The following is a 17,220-nucleotide window of genomic DNA, read 5'->3' as shown; positions in this document are numbered from 1 at the left end:
AATCAAAAACACTATAACAGAAATGATGAATGTATTTGATGGATTCACTCATAAAGGAAAGAATCAGTGAACTTGAAGATAGATAATAGAAACTTCCAAAACTGAAATACAAAAGGAAAAAAATGAATGAAAAAGACTGAACAGAATATTCAAGAACTGTGGGACAATTACAAAAAGTGTATATACATGTAATATCAATACCAAAAGGAGAAGAAAGAAAGGAACAGAAGAAATATTTGAAGTTTTAAAGGCTAAGAATATAAAGCAGAAACTAACACACCATTGTAAAGCACTTATACTCCAATAAAGATGTTAAAATACATAAATAAATAAAGGCTGAGAATTTTCCAAAAATGAAAGACAGACACTAAACCACACATCCAGGAAGCCCAGAGCACAACAAACAGGATAAATGCCAAAAATTTGATATCTAGGCATATCATATTCAAACTGCAGAATATCAAAGACAAACAGAAAATCTTGAAAGAAGCCAGAGAAAATAATGTCTTACCAACAGAGGAATAAGAACAATTAAATCAAACTTATCTTCAGAAACCATCCAAGCAAAAAGAGAATAAAGTAAAATATTTAAAGTATTGCTGACTGTGATGATGGTGGAGAGGGGGAAGCTAATTGTGGTGATGGGAGACGAGGACACGGTGACTGGCTTCCTGCTGGGTGGCATAGGGGAGCTTAACAAGAACCGCCACCCTAATTTCCTGGTGGTGGAGAAGGATACTACCATCAATGAGACTGAAGACACTTTCCGGTGGTTTCTAAATCGGGAGGACATTGGCATCATCCTCATCAACACATTGCAGAGAGGTGCAGCATGTGCTCGATGCCCACCAGTGCTTCATTCCAGCGGTACTGGAGAGCCTGTCCAAGGAGCACCCCAGTGATGCTGCCAAGGACCCCATCCTGCGCAGGGCTAGGGGCATGTTCATGGCCCACGACCTGCGCTGGGGACTCCCCACAATCATGCAGCCTCTCCCCAGGCTTGCTATCAGTCCTTCTCTAAGGTTTGAGCCTCTGAGTTCCAATTCCCTGCCCCTTCTCACTCCACTGAGAGGCTTGATGAGGTGCCTCCAGGTTGCTGGAGCTCTGCCATTGAAATCAAGGCTGGTTAGGGTTAAAACAAACAAAAAGAAAGAAAAAGAGAGGAGACACAAATTACTGGTATCAGAAATGAAAGAGGAACTAGCTCTACTAATCCCATGGACAGTAAAATGATAATAAAAGAATACAGTAGACCCTTGAACAACACAGGTTTGAACTACAGAAGTCCATTTATACACAGGTTTTTTTTCAATAAATACTACAACACTACATGATCCACAGTTGGTTGAGTCCTTGGATGCAGAACCATGGATATGGAGGGCCTACTATAAAGTTATGCATGGATTTTTTTACTGCACAAGAATTTGTGCCCCTAACCACCATATTGTTTAAGCATCAACTGTATTTTGAACTGTACACCCACAAATTTGATAAAAGGTGAAATGGACCAATTCTTTGAAAGACACAATCTACCAAAACTCACACAAGGGGAAACAGGCAATCTGAGTAGACTTAAAACTATTAAAGAAATTGAAATTGGGGCTTCCCTGGTGGCGCAGTGGTTGAGAGTCTGCCTGCCGATGCAGGGGACACGGCTTTGTGCCCCGGTCCGGGAAGATCCCACACGCCGCGGAGCGGCTGGGCCCGTGAGCCATGGCCGCTGAGCCTGCGCATCCGGAGCCTGTGCTCCGCAACGGGAGAGGCCACAACAGTGAGAGGCCCGCGTACCGCAAAAAAAAAAAAAAAAATTGAAATCAGTAATTAATAACCTTCTAAAATAGCAAGGACCAGGCCCAAATGGTTTCACTATTGAATTTCACCAAACATCTAAGAAACAAATGATACCAATTCTCTACAATCTGTTCCAAAAAATAGATGCAGAGTGAACACCTCACAACTCATTTTATGAGGTCAGCATTATCTAATACCAAACCCAGGCAAAGACATTACAAGAAAGGAAAACTACCAATCAATATCTCTCATGAACATAGATTCAAAAATCCTCAGCAAAATATTAGGAAATAAAATTCAACGATGTATAAAAAGGATTATACACCACAACCAAATGTGTATTCCAGGTATCCAAGGGTAGTTCAAAATTTTAAAGTCAATTAATGTAATTCATTACATCAACAGGCTGAAGCTGAAAAATCATACGATCATATTAGTAGATGCAATAAGAACATTCAACAAGATACAACACCCTTTCATGATAAACTCTCGGTAAACTAGAAATAGAGGGGAAATTTTTTCAACTTGATAAAGAACATCTTCAAAAAGACTACAATTAATATCATAATGGTGAAAAACTAGACGCTTTCTCCCCTAAGACGGGGAACAAGGCAAGGACATCCCCTCTCACTACTCTTTATCAAAATTGTACAGTACAATTATAAATTGTACTGTAAGCCCTATGTAATGTAATAAAAAAAAGATAAGAAAAGGAAGGAAAATGTGTACAGATTGAGAAGAGGGAGTAAAACTGTCTTTGTTTGCAGGTGATGTTATTGTCTATATAGAAAAATCTCAAAAAGTTTACCAAAAAACCCCTTCTGGAACAAATAAGCAATTATCGCACAGATGCAGGATTCAAGGTTAATATATGAAAGTCTATTGTTTCCTATATATCGGCAGCGAACATTTGGAATTCGAGTATAAAAAGCAAAATACCATTTACATTAGAAGCAAAAAAATTAAAATACTTAAGTATGAATCTAACAAAATTTTATAAGATCTATATAAGGAAAACTACAAAACTGATGAAAGAAATCAAAGATCTAAATAAATGGAGAGATATTCCATGTTCTTGGATAGGAAGACTCGATATTGTTGAGTTGTTAGTTATTCCTAACATAATCTATAGATTCAACACAATCCCAATGAAAATCCCAGAAGTTTACTTTGTGGCTACCAACAAACTGGTTCTAAAGTTTATATGGAAAGGCAAAAGTTCCAGAATAACCAGTTCAACATTGTAAAGGAATACAGTTGGGGGACTGGCAGTACTCTAGTTCAAGACTTACTCTAAAACTACAGTAATCATGACAGTGTGGTGTTGTTAAAAGAATAGACAAATCAATTTAATGGACCAAAAACCCCAGAAATAAACCCACACAAACATGAGCAACTAATTGTTGACAAAGGAACGAAGGCAATCCAGTGGAAAAGGATAGTCTTTTCAACAAATGGGGCTTAACAACTGCCATTCATATTCAAGAAAATGAATCTAGACACTGACCTTATATCTTTTAAGAAAATTGACTCAAAATCAATCATAGGCCAAAATGTAAAATGCAAAAATATAAAACTTATAAAAAGATAAAAGGATAACAGAAGAGAAAATCTAGGTGACCTTGTGTTTGACAATGAGTTTTTAGATACAATACTAAAAGCATGCTCCATGAAAGAAAAAATAGCTAGGTTGGACGTCATTGAAGTGAAAAACTTCTGCCCTGCAAAAGACACTCTTTAAGAGAATGCAAAGACAAGGCACAGCCAGGGAGAAAATATTTACAAAAGCACATCTGATAGAGGGCTTGTATCCAAAACATATAAAGAACACTTAAACCTCAACAACAACAACAACAAAATGAACAACCCAATTTAAAAGCTGGCAAAAGATCTAATCACCTTACCAAAGTAGACATACAGACAGCAAATATGGCACATATGAAAAGATGCTGCACATCATACGTCATTAGAGAACTGTAAATTAAAACATCAATAAGATACTACTACACACCTATTAGAATGGCCAAAATCCAAAACTCTGACAATGTCAAATGCTGGTGAGGATATGGAGCAACAGGAGTTTTCATTCATTGCTGGTGGAGATATAAAATGGTACAGCCAATTTGGAAGATAGTTTGGAAATTTCTTACAAAGCTAAACATAGTCTTGCCATATTTTAGCATTCGTGCTCTTTGGGATTTACCCAAATGCATTGAAAATTATGTCCACATAAAAACCTACACAGGAATGTTTATAGAAGATTTATTTGTAAATGTCAAAATTGGAAGGAACCAAGATGTCTTTCAGTAGGTGAATGGATAAACAAATTGTGATGCAGTCATGCAATAGAATATTATTCTGTGATAACAGGAAATGAGGTATCAAGCCATGAAAAAAAAAATGGCAGAAACAAGCATAGTGTTACCTGAAAGAAGCCAATCTGAGAGAATTTCCTGGTGGTCCAATGATTAAGACTCTGTGCTTCCACTGCAGGGAGTCCAGGTTCAATCCCTGGTCAGGGAAGTAATCCCGCAAGCCATGCAGCGCAGCCAAACAAAACAAAACAAAACAGAAGAAGCCAATCTGAAAAGGCTATATACTGTATAATTCCATCTGCAGTTAAGTCCCCTACATACGAACAAGTTCCATTCTGAGAGCACGTTGTAAGTCCAGTTTGTTCCTACGTCCAACAGAGTTGGCCTAGGTACCCAACTAACACAATCGGCTATATAGTACTGTACTGTAATAGGTTTATAATACATTTGCATCTTTGAAAGTTCGCAACTTGAAGGTTCATATGTAGGGGACTTACTGTATATGACATTCTGGAAAAGGCAAAACTATGGAAACAAAAAGATAAATGGTTGCCAGGTGTTGAAGAAAGGGGGAAGGAGGAATAATTGGAGCATAGGGAATTTTTTAGAGCAGTGAAACGCTTCTGTATCAGAGAGAGGAAGGAGAGGGAGGGAGGGAGGGAGGAGGGAGGAAGGAGAAACAATTTGTATAGATCAGCATTTTCTAATAGCATTTTCTACATTAATGGACATGCTCTATATCTGTGCTGTCCAGTATGAGAGCCACATGTGACTACTGAACACTCGAGATGTGGATAGTGCAGCTAAAGAACTGAATTTTAAATTTTATTTAATTTTTATTCATTTAAATTTAAATAGTCACATGTGGCTAATGGCTGCTGTATTGAACAGCACAAGTATATATACTTTTCTCAATTGAGAAAATTCAGTGTTGAAAAACATCTGTTGGGTAGGTCATTTTTGAGAGTCTACTACACTTAAAACACTAACTTTAAATATTCTGCATATTAAAAGAAGTAAACTCTGTGCTCCTCCTCCTGGAAATTTATTTGAGGGGAAATGCATGAACAATTAAGTAACAACTGAAATGTGACCTATGAAATGTAACCTCTACACATAACCTACAGACACTACTTTCAACTGTAAGTGTGAGGATATAAAGAAACTTAATTATAAGGATAGAAGTGAAAAGAGGTTAATAAACAAATGAAGTCTTTAAAAGGAATGGAAAAAGAATATTATATGTGACCTAAAACCTGTTTTTATTCTCACCTACCAAAAAATTCTAAATATTAATAGTGCCCTAGGAAGGTTTCAAGTAACATTTTGAGACATTCTTATTTTATTCATCCTGTCACAATTTGGACAGTTTGAGGCCTGTATTTTAATAAATGTCCATAGCTAGCTTAAAAATGTTCATTACTGGAGGAAAACTCAGCAGTTGAATATGATCACCAAAAATTTTCAGAGAAGTTCCAGAATATCTATAGACTTCCCATTAATATGTTTAAATTTAAATGAAAAACACCTTATCTTCTGGGAAAACCTTAATTTCTAAAAGTTTAACACTTCTTAATGAAGTACTAACAAGACATCAGTGTGGGTAACAGTGTGGCTCCAAAGTCGGCTTCTCATCAGAATCACTTGAGGCTAAAAAAAATGGTTCTGAAGAAGCTAGGGGCAGGACAGGAATAAAGACGCAGATGTAGAGAATGGACTTGAGGACACGGGGAGGGGGAAGGGTAAGCAGGGATGAAGTGAGAGAGTGGCATGGACATATATACACTACCAAATGTAAAATAGATAGCTAGTGGGAAGCAGCCGCATAGCACAGGGAGATCAGCTCGGTGCTTTGTGACCACCTAGAGGGGTAGGATAGGGAGGGAGGGAGGGAGACGCAAGAGGGAGGGGATATGGGGATATATGTATAGGTATAGCTGATTCACTTTGTTATACAGCAGAAACTAACACAACATTGTAAAGCAATTATGCTCCAATAAAGATGTTAAAAAAATAAAAAATAGGGCTTCCCTGGTGGCACAGTGGTTGAGAGTCTGCCTGCCGATGCAGGGGACATGGGTTCATGCCCCGGCCCGGGAGGATCCCACATGCCGCGGAGCGGCTGGGCCTGTGAGCCATGGCTGCTGAGCCTGCGCGTCTGGAGCCTGTGCTCCGCAACGGGAGAGGCCACAACAGTGAGAGGCCCGTGTACCACAAAAAATAAAATAAAATAAAATAAAAAATAAAAATTTTAATTCTCTGTGAAGAAAAAACCCCAAAAATCTCGATTCCAAGGCTGCTCTTGGGTTACAGTGGGCCTAGAAATCTGTATTCTCAGTAACTCCCCAAGTGATTTCAATTATGGGGGGTATGGTACCCATTCTTTTTAAGAGCTCACAATTTCTGTTGCCCATTGCTTTGCCTCAGCTAATGCTGAGAGACTGGAAGGAACCCACCGCTTCCCCAGTATCCTGTCATTTTGTTTACTTCCAGTGTTCCCGTTTCCCATCCCACTCACTGCAACACACACAAATCCACTTTCCCCCTACATCACTTGTATGACTCTCAGCAGCATGATTGTACATTCTAGATATGTGAATGGACTCTGAATTTAACAAAGATCTCCTTTAATTTAAACAGAGCTCTAATTTAAAACAGTGTTCCTTTAATTTCAACACCTATTCATTTATATTGTAATATCTTTGTACCTTTTATTTATCATTTGATATTGATCTGGATTTTGAATACTTAGTGTTTTTTTGTCATTACTCTTAGTGTGGAGTCCATTTTGTTCTTTAAATAGCTTACCTATGTCTTCACCTTCTGTGGAGTACTGAAAGCCAGGGAAGTCTTGGTTCTATCAATTTGGACTTGGATGCACATTTGATAAAATCCAGAACTTAAGGCCCCATCTCTTTAGATCACAGACAGTTGACCTAGACTTCTAGCTTTCAGTCGCAGATGTCACTTTAAATCCAACTCATTAAATAAATATCTAACAAATGTAGGCCACTTGGTCATTGGGTGTTTAGTAGATATTAAACTCTGGAGAAAAATTACATTCTACATTCTACACGTCAATCGCCGACAAAGCCTGAAATTCAAATCCTGACGGTGGATTTTTGTTTCCGTTTATTCTTGCTCTCTGAATATCCTATGCAATTTTTAAGCTATTTTCTCTGTAGGGTTCTTCTTTTAAAAGAAAAATCATTGTCAATGGCTTAAACAAAGCCCTGCAGTAATCAAAGCAGTATATAGTCATTCGATGAAGAAAAGTAGGGAGGAATAATTAAAAGAGCAGCATTCTTTTCTTGGGGCTGAGTTTCTTTACCCATCTGCAAACTGAAAAGAACTAACTAGGTGGTAGGAGTCTGCCATTGTTCACCAGGTGGTTTGTGTATGCCAAGCTGAGGTTTTTTCAGAGTCTTCCAAAATTGCCTAATAACAAATAGAAAGAATCGTTTGATGACAGCAGATGTCTCTGAGTAGTGGAGATTATATTGTTATTGTTGTTTTTCTTTGTGCTGTTCCTACTTCCCTCCCTCTCTATAACGATCACTTTAAACATTAAACATTAATATTTTTGAATAGATTTTTACAGTGAAATGGAAAAACCAGTTAGTAGAAACATAAGAATGATTTTCTAAAACTAAACCTGGAATTTTGAAAAACGGATAATCCTCTTAAACAGTGATTAAGATGTTTTTATTTTGACCTGGGTTTCTTGCTCTATAATGAAAGAATGGTATATGGGAGCACATAATTATAAAACTTGAAGTTGTCTCGCAATATCAGTGGATACTCTAAAGGTGTGTTTTTAAATGAAAAGATTTTTAGTAAAGTAACAAAGCCCTGTTACAGTTCCCTGATGACTAATTTTATAATAGTTTTAAATCATGTACATATCCAAGTATCATAGAGGGAAATATTTAAGTACTAAAATCCCATTGAAGAGGCATTGCTAAAATATATGCCAGAGGCACAGGTTTCAGAAATGGTTATATTTAATATCTTTATTAATTAGCTAGTACATGACTAAAACAGTATTTTAACGACAGTCATGAGTTTTCTTCCACTGAGAGATGAAGACACTAATGAATACTAAAATTACCCAGGAGATGCGCTAATATAGCTCTAAATATGTTACTTATATGCTGTTTTTTTTAAATGTCCACTATCTTGAGCCACCATCTTGTTTCTCTTTTATTTGAAATCCTTTGAAATACAGCATTTAAGAAAGTAACTTGATCAGATCAACATACTTCTAAATATCTGTATACCCTAAGTCCAAATCACAAGATAAAGGCTGAGTTTGCATTATAGCTTTGCCTAGGAAATTGCTTTAGTTTTTAAATTTATTTGAACTGTAAAGAGGAAAATGGATGTGTGTATTTTTTTTTTTTTTTTTTTTTTTTTGTGGTATGCGGGCCTGTCACTGCTGTGGCCTCTCCCGTTGCGGAGCACAGGCTCTGGACGCGCAGGCTCAGCGGCCATGGCTCACGGGCCCAGCCACTCCGCGGCATGTGGGATCTTCCCGGACCGGGGCACGAACCCGTGTCCCTTGCATCGGCAGGAGGACTCTAAACCACTGCGCCACCAGGGAAGCCCTGGATGTGTGTCTTTAGCTATACTCCTCTAGACTTCTGCAGGCATGTCTGGGTCATTGCTCTGAGCCCCTGTCTCTATTCCCTGCCTTTGTCTTTCCCAGATCAACTATGTGTGTCTTCTGCAGGAACATGGCCTGCACCAGTTTCTGAACTAAACATTGCAAGAATAGCAGAAAGAATACCGATAACCTCAATCCTAACATCTGGAGAAGTCCAGAATCAGGTCTTTTGAAAGACACAGTACCCTGTACCACTTGGATGAATTGCAGGCATTTGTGTAGCTTCCTTATTACCGTGTTCCCCTGCCACTTCCACTATGTAAAACCAGTTTATAAGATAGAATTTCTCCCTTGTGGTTTCCAAACATTCCCATTCTCCACTGAGCCTGAATACCTACCCTGTATTCACACCTTTTTGATTAGGTCCCCTACAGCTGGGCTAGCTCTAGAATATTTTCCCCCTGGAGGTTTGGGTACTTATAAAATATGCATCTACTCTCCTTTAAGTAGCTGTAACATAGTAGTATTCTTTGGGAAATTTAGGATGACCTGTATTTAACATGACCCTTAGAGTATGTCTTTCAGTGATCAGGCATCTCAAGCAAGTTTTGGTTGTGGTTGCATCCTATTGACTCTAAATTGAAATTTTGGGAAAGTATCAAGAGTTGATATTTCATGTTACTTATTAAGGTCTTTGTGCTTTAGATATCATCTTTATTGGCACTAAATCAGCCATTCTGTTTTGAAAATGTGCCTGGCCAGTATTCTTGCCCCGTCCAAGGGCCACTATACTGTCACTGAAAACATTCAGAAAAACATAAGCTGAGGATCTGCCAGGAACATCATAGACAGCATCTCCAAAATGTTCTGTGCTGAAGTCCTGAGATTCGATGTGAAAAAAAAAATGGCGGGAGGACATGCTTTTCATGGTCAAATATGTTAAGAAAACTCATCATGCTGTATTATCCCTCTTGGATTTTCTCAGTGCATATTGGCATATTGAGGGCTTTGGGAAGTCTTGCAGTGAAAACAAAACCAGAAACTAAAACTTACTCAACTTTATTTAAATAATTTGCCTTTTTTTGAATAGCACCTATTATTACTTCACAGGCCCTGTTTTTGAAAATACTGATGTAAACACCACTCCAGCACTGATTAGGGGGTATATTTGATTCCCTGTAACAATGTCTCAGCAAGACATGCAGGCACAGTCTGACGTTCCACCCATCATTTTTGTCACTCCCTCCCCAATAGGTCCCTGGCACACCCTCAAACTTGCTTTTCACTGAGTACTATGATTTCTCCAAATACCTCCCATATGAACTGAGAATAATATAACTCCAGAAGAGAGGAACCTCAGAATCCTGCTGCACCCCTGCTGTGAGACCTGGGAGGCCCAGACAGAGTTTCAAGCTAAGGACCCTCACTTCGCCCTCAGGTAGGTTTGCCAGACATCCTGTTAATAAAAAAACAGGTCCGGGCTTCCCTGGTGGCGCAGTGGTTGAGAGTCCGCCTGCCGATGCAGGGGACACGGGTTCATGCCCTGGTCCGGGAGGATCCCACATGCCGCGGAGCGGCTGGGCCCGTGAGCCATGGCCGCTGAGCCTGCGCGTCCGGAGCCTGTGCTCCGCAACGGGAGAGGCCACAACAGTGAGAGGCCCGCGTACCGCAAAAAAAAAAAACCAAAACAACAGGTCCTATATTTCTTTGTCCAGTGTCATTTTCTCCTCAGACCACTCAAGGAAGTGAGGTCTGAAGGGGATGAATGACCCCAGTTAGGCAGAGGGAGGAATTCCATACTCTGTCAGGAGTCCAGGTGTCAGCTCTGTCAGCATGAGCGGTGAGGGGACTGCTTACCCCAGAAGAGAGGGTGTCCCCCAGAGTCAAGGCCCTGCTGTCAACCTTGGGAGGACCCAGACAGAGGTGACCGTATGAGATGTCTCCATCACTTCCTTGTAGGAGTCTCAGAGAGATGAAGGCCTCGGTCTGAAGGGAGATGGCCTCAGGTCAGTAGACTGAGTGTCCCAGGAACTGCTAGGAGTCACAGGGTCCTAGTGAGGACCCTGAGTGAGGACTGAGGGGAATACTCTAATACCAGTGCACCTAATAGAGCCCATTTCTCCCTGCCCTACTGTGAGCCCTGGGAAGTCTCCAACTGGGTTGGCCGGCTGAGCTGTGAAATGCCTTCTCAGTTCCTTCTTCAAGTACTTGTGGAACAAACAGGACAGGAGACCTGTGAGGCCCTAGAACACTGCCCTTAGGAAAAGTCTGGTGGAGTTGGCGTTCATCAGAGCAAACAAAATGGAGTTTACCAGCTGACACCACTTACGTCTTCCTCCTCTTCCTTAGCCTGTGGCGGCCCATTGCCATGCCTCCTACCCACACTCCTGCCTACTGGTACCAACAAGAGCAATCATGCCTCAGTATCAGAAGCAGTGGTGCTGCACACATGAGCAATGCTTTCAGGCCCTCAAGGAGACCCAAAGACAAAGAACCAAAGTCAGAGAACCACACACTTTGCCAGTCCCTAAGAAGTTGCCCAAACACACTCTTGACTAGAAAGTGGTTTTGGTGGTGAATTCCCTGGTGCTCAGTTACCAAGTTAAAGAGCCCATCACAAAGTCAGACATGGTGAATAATGCCATAAAAAATGATAAGGAGCACTTCACTTCCTGGGATAAAAAATGATAAGGAGCACTTCACTTCCTGGGATCCTTAGGGGAGCCTCTGAGCACGTGAAGCTGGTCTTTGAGGTTGATGTGAAAGAAGTGCACCACTCCTATGTCCGTCTCAGAAAACTGGACCTCACCTAAGATGAGAGGCTGAGTTATGTAAAGGGCATGCAGAAGGTCAGCCCCCTTGTGACTGTTCTGAGCCTATTCATGAAGGGGAAGCATATCACTGTGCGAGGGATGGGACGTGTCCTGTGCTCTTGTGCCAGAGCAGGAGAACACAGTATGCAAATGAAATGTTTCATTCACATCGTCTTCAGGGAGTTTCTGAGAAATAAGTGTAATTCTCCTTTGAGGCAAGATGGTAAGGAGCCACTGGGCACCTTTGCACTGGGCTGGGAGGGTCAGAGCCCTCTCCATCAAAAGGGCATTCAAATTAAGTTATCATGTGTTTAATCTGATAAAGTCCATACGAGTTCTGGGTTTTTGGTGATGGTTAAATTAATGAAAACAAGGGTAGTTTAGATAGAAGGGCTGCTCGTAGGGAGGGAAGTTGGTGATCCTTGACACAGACCTAGGGGATTTGTGTTGTATCTAACTGGAAAAGTATATCTTATACCCATATTGAATAATTTATCATGTAATAGGGAAATATTACTTAGTTTTTCTTGCTAATCGGCATTTTGGATGATTGGGTTTTCTTTGTTCTAGGTTGCCACATATTTTCTGGCTTCTGCTGGAGTTAAAAAAAAAAAAACAACCCCAGCAGAGTGGGTGGTATCATGGGGTCCAAATTAATCATAGTAATAAATGCCACGTTGAAGTCTCAACACAGGCCAGTCACTGCGCCAGACACTTAACACATATTAACCACATCTCACTAGTTCTATAAGACAGAGCTTGCCAAACCCACTTCATAGATGCAGAGCCCGGGGCTCACAGAGTTTAGTAATGCACCCAAATTCATACGGCTGTTAAGGGACAGGTTGAAACGAGATCCCGGGTCTGAATTAATCAAGAGCCCACACTATTCCAATTCTCCAAGCCTGAGGCCCACCTTGTGTTTCTTATATTCAGTTTTCCTCTTTCTTCTTAAAAATGCATCTCAGGCAATAAAAGAAAAACTGTGCTCATGCTACTGGGTTGGAATACATTCCCAGAGCAATATGAATACCAAAATAAATGACAGGCATGAATAAAGAAAAGAAAGCTAATACTCAGTGACTGATCCTCTTCATATGCAGTGTCAGATAACCTCAAAAGATCAGGGGCTCACAGAATCATCCTGGACAGCCCCTTCCCCATAAAATATAAATCTGTCAGAACAGAATTTACGTGAGACTCTGAGTCTGGCTGGTGAAGAGAAGAAAAATTTCAGTGTATTTTTCCCCTGATAGAATGCCACCTGTCTGGAACTCCTACCTTATGCTTTAGCTTCCCCATCTCACATCGCTCCTAAGGCAAGGACCAAGGTTTGCAGAGGGGAAACTGCTCAGGTGTTTGCAAGGATGAGGTATTTCTCAGGAAACCTTTAATCCAAGAGGCAGGAGCCAAGAGGATGGCCTCAATGTTAGAGGGCTTAGAAGCCCAGCACCCCAGAATATAGGGAGTCACACCTAGACAGGCTTCCACCTGCCGTCGGATTTAGAGAGCCTCAGATAGAGCTGTCAGGCTGAGCATGCCCTCACTTATTCTTCAGACTTCTCAGGGACTTAAGAGCCTTGGCCTAAAAACAATGGAAGGAGGTAGGCAGAAAGAGTCCCAGTCTTCGATAGATATGAGGGTAGGGACCCTGAATGAGGAATGATGGAAGGACCCAGCCAGAACTGTGGGTTTTCTGTAAACTCTGACTCAGGCCATCAACCCTTGGAAGTCCAGAACAATCCTGGCTGGATGTGTCTCATCCTGGCTTCCAGCTGGAGGTCTGCAGAACACGAGTACCTTGATTTGATGGGAGCAGCCTCAAGTTAGCAGAGAGTGGAGTCCCTACGCTGGTCAGGTATCTGACAAGACTCCGAATAAGAATGAGGGAACCACCCACCTCAGAACAGAGAAGTCCCACAAATCCCCCGAATGCTGTCAGCCCTGGGATGCCCCAGGACAGATGTTTGATGTAGAAGAACCCCCTCAGTCTCCCTGAGGAGTCTCATAGAGGTGAGGACCCTGAACTAGTGGGACACCCACTGATCTACAGAGAGAAAACTCAGGCCTTAACAAGAGTCAAGGAAATTACATGGCTGTTATGAGGGGACCCCCCAAAAGCAGAGGTGGCCAAATAGAATTCTGTACAGTACTTAGCCCTGGGAGACCCAGAAGAGCTACCGCTGAGTCATCCCCTCATTCCACCCGTGTGATGTCAGGGAGGGAAGGGCCTCATCTAGCAGGGCCGGACTCCAGTTCTGCAGAGGGGGACGTGTTGGCCATAACCAGAGTCAAGGTGAGGACCCTCAGTGCTAATGAGGGGGTCTCTCCCCCAAGCAGGGAGGCTCACAGGGTGGCGCCCGTCTTGTCAGGCAGAGATGGTACGAGCAGCGCCCTGACTTCCCCCCACTAGGGCCTCGGGGAGGTGAGGGCTTGGTTCGGAGGCTGGAGGACCCGGGACCATAGAGGGAGGGGCCCCCAGGCTCTGATAGGCGGCACCGGCAGGACGCAGGGACGCTGACCCATGAACAGTGGGCGTCCCCGCAGAGTCCCGCCCCTGCCGTCAGCCCTCGGAGACCCCACGCAGGGCCGGATGCGGCTCCCCCCGACTTCCGCTTTGGAAGCGAGGAGCCCGACCGTTAGCCGCGGCGTTGGTTTGTTCGGCCGAGCGTGGGTTTTGAGGACGCGTCCAGAGCCACGGTGAGGACCTGAATGTAGCCTGAAGGGACCTTCCCTCCCCCCTCCCCCCATAACAAAGGTGACCCCCCGCCTCCCGCCCCTGCCTGCCATCAGCAGCGTGAGACCCTGATGTGACCTATATGCCAGAGGAGTCCTGTAGGAGTTGCCATGTGGAGGGCCTCAGGGAGTGGAGGGCCTTTGTCTAGAGGGGGCGGCTTCTTAGGCAAAGGGTGTAGTCTTGTCCCCAGCAGGTGAAAAGTGGGACCTTCCGAGCTAACGAGGGTCCCTCCTTCCGAAAGGCGTGACTGCACGGAGCCCCCTCCCGCCTTCACTCGTGCGATGCTCTAGAGTAATTCAGGCTGAGAGAAGCCCTCATTTCTGCCTGGGGTGGGAAGTGGGGTTGGGGGCTAGGGGACGTTCGGGTAGAGAAAGGCCTTTATGCAAAGGGGAAAGGACTTCCCTGTTGGTCCAGTGGTTAAGACTCCTCGCTTCCACTGCAGGGGGCGCACCTTCGATCCCTGGTGGGGGAACTAAGATCCCACAGGCCACACGGCGTGGCCAAAAAGAAAGGGCGGGGGCATGGACCTAGAGGGTGTTATGTACGCTAAGTGAAATAAGTCGGACCGAGAAAAACAAATACCGTATGATTTCACTTATATGTGGAAGCTGAAAAACAAAACAAATGAACAAACAACAGAAGAGAAACATAGATAACAGAGAACAAACGTGGTTGGGGGGAGGAGAGAAATTAGGTGAGGACAATTAAGAGGTACAAACGACCAGTTACAAAGTCAATGCGTAATGGGTGTGAGATGGAAAAAAACAGGTAGTTGGGTGGATGGGTGGATGGATGGATAGATAGATAGATAGATAAGGCCACCCCATTAAGCTTAGGGAGGAGACTTGGCCCTAAAAGAAGCAGAGGTAGGACCATCCGTGCCAGTAAGCAGACGTCTCGTGAAAACAGGGAACTGCACAAATCAGCAGCCCTGCTCTCAGATCTGGGAGTCCCCAGATAAGGTAGCCGGGACGTGGAGCCCCCGACTTGTCTTCTAGCTACTCAAGGAGGTGAGAGCTTCGGTCTGAGGCATGCAGATTCGTGTCAGTGGAGGGAGGAATCCCAAACCCTACCCGGACTGGACGCCAGAGTCCTGAATGAGGACTGAGGGAGCCACCAACTCCAGAACAGTGGGGTCGGAGAGTCCCCCCCTTGCTGTTAGCAGGCATAGCCGAGCCCCAGATCAGCTTTGGCGGAATGAGGCTCAGTGTGAGTGTAAGCTCGGGTCCCAGGAAGATGAGGACCTTTTCTGACGGTCACGGGCTCCCGTCAGCAGAGGGCAGAGTCAAGGTGAAGCTCCTGAGTGAGGAAGTGGAGACTGCTCCTCACACAGTGGAGAGAGCTGCCTCTAATACCGCCCCTGCCGTTAGCCCCGGGAGGCCAGGGCAGAGCTGGCAGGCTCAGGTGCCCCCTGGCCTCTGCCTGTGGGGTCTGAGGGAGATGAGGGCCTTGGTTTAGGGGCTGGCTGCCCGGTTCAGCAGAAGAAGAGGAGTCCCAGGCCATGATCGGTGTCAAGGCACAAACTCTATGTGAGGAATGAGACAACCGACCCCCCAGAACAGGGGAGACCACACACACTGCCACCTCTGCCTGCGCCCTGGGAAGCCAGGTTTCCAGCTCTCAGGCTGAATTGCCCTCTCAGTTCCCCCAAGGGTGGTCTCAGGGACGTCAGGGTTTGGGTCTAATGAGAGAGGCCTCATTCAACCTAGGGAAGGAGCCTGGTTCCTAACAAGAGTCAGGGTGGTAACACCGAGTGAAGATGAGGGAGCCCCACCCAGGAAGAAGGGAACCACATAGAATCTCATCCCTACTCTCAGACCTGGGAGGGAGACTCCGGCCTGGTGACCTGATGAATATCACTCCCTTTTTCCCGGACCGTGGCAGGGAGGTGAGGAAGCTCGTGGATGGGAGTATGGGCTGAGGTCAGCAGCCGGAGGATTTCCCGGTAATGCCAGGAACCAAGGAGAGGACCCTGAGAATTGAGGGGACCACCTACGCCACAATAGTGAGGGCCACAGAATCTCTGCCTGCCTGTCAGCATTGCAAGTCCGCACACCGTTGTAGCTGGAGAGACAAGAAAATTTTCTTTCTAGTGGGTCTCGGGGAGTTGGGGGCCTTAGTACGAGGGGATAGACTTCAAGTCAAGACACAGAGGATGTCCAAGTCCTGCTGTGCGTCAGGGTGAGGACACTGAGGGATGATGTAGATGAACACCCACCCAAAGCAGTGGGGGCCCACAAACTCCCCCCCCTCGGCCCTGGGAAACCCCAGGTAGAGGTAGCCTGATGTGTCACCCCTCACTTCCAGCCCCAGGGACCCAGGCAGATGTGGGCCTTGATCTGAGGCCGGAAGACTGAGGTGGGCTGAGGGAGGAGAGTAGATGCCGTCAGAGTGAGGGCGAAAGAGGCCAATGACGCCGGAACAGTGGGGTCCCGCGGGGTCCAGCCCCTGCTACCAACCCAGGGAGGGCATGGACGGGGGTGAATGGAAGGGGCCCACCCTTTCTTTCATCTTGGGGATCTCAGGAAGGTGAGAATCTTGAGGTAATGCAGGCGAACTCAGATCAGCGGAGGGAGGATTTCCGGGGTGTGCCAGGACTCACGGAGAAGATGCTGAGGACTGTGGGGAACTCCACCCCCATGCCAGCGGGGACCCCGCAGAGTCCCAGCAGAGTAAGGCCATCCTCACTTCCACTGTTCGGTCTCAGGGAGCTGTGGGCCTTACTGTGAGGAAATGTCCTCACGTCCCCCAGATCCTCCCAGGAGACCCAGTGGGGACCGTGCATGACGACTGAAGGTAGCACACCCCCCTTCCACCGAATCAAAGGAATAATAAAGAGTCCTGCCCAGGCCTCTGCTCAGCCCTTGAAGGCCCAGAGCATGGTTGTCAGGCGGAGGCTCCTCATTTCTTTGTATCGTTTCTAAGGGAGATGAGATCCTTCGTCTGAAGGTGCCACAC

The 17,220-nt window shown here is 44.5% G+C and overlaps 1 pseudogene; it reads left to right on the top strand.

The window, feature by feature from the left end:
• Positions 1–611: 611 nt before the first annotated feature.
• LOC132481737 (V-type proton ATPase subunit F-like) lies at positions 612–11,525 on the top strand (annotated as a pseudogene).
• The last annotated feature ends 5,695 nt before the right edge of the window (positions 11,526–17,220 follow it).

The sequence above is a fragment of the Mesoplodon densirostris genome, chromosome X, assembly GCF_025265405.1.
Source record: "Mesoplodon densirostris isolate mMesDen1 chromosome X, mMesDen1 primary haplotype, whole genome shotgun sequence".
NCBI lineage: Eukaryota > Metazoa > Chordata > Mammalia > Artiodactyla > Ziphiidae > Mesoplodon > Mesoplodon densirostris.
The sequence above is the reverse complement of the archived record's forward strand: the minus strand, read 5'-3'. Positions and strand labels throughout refer to the sequence as shown.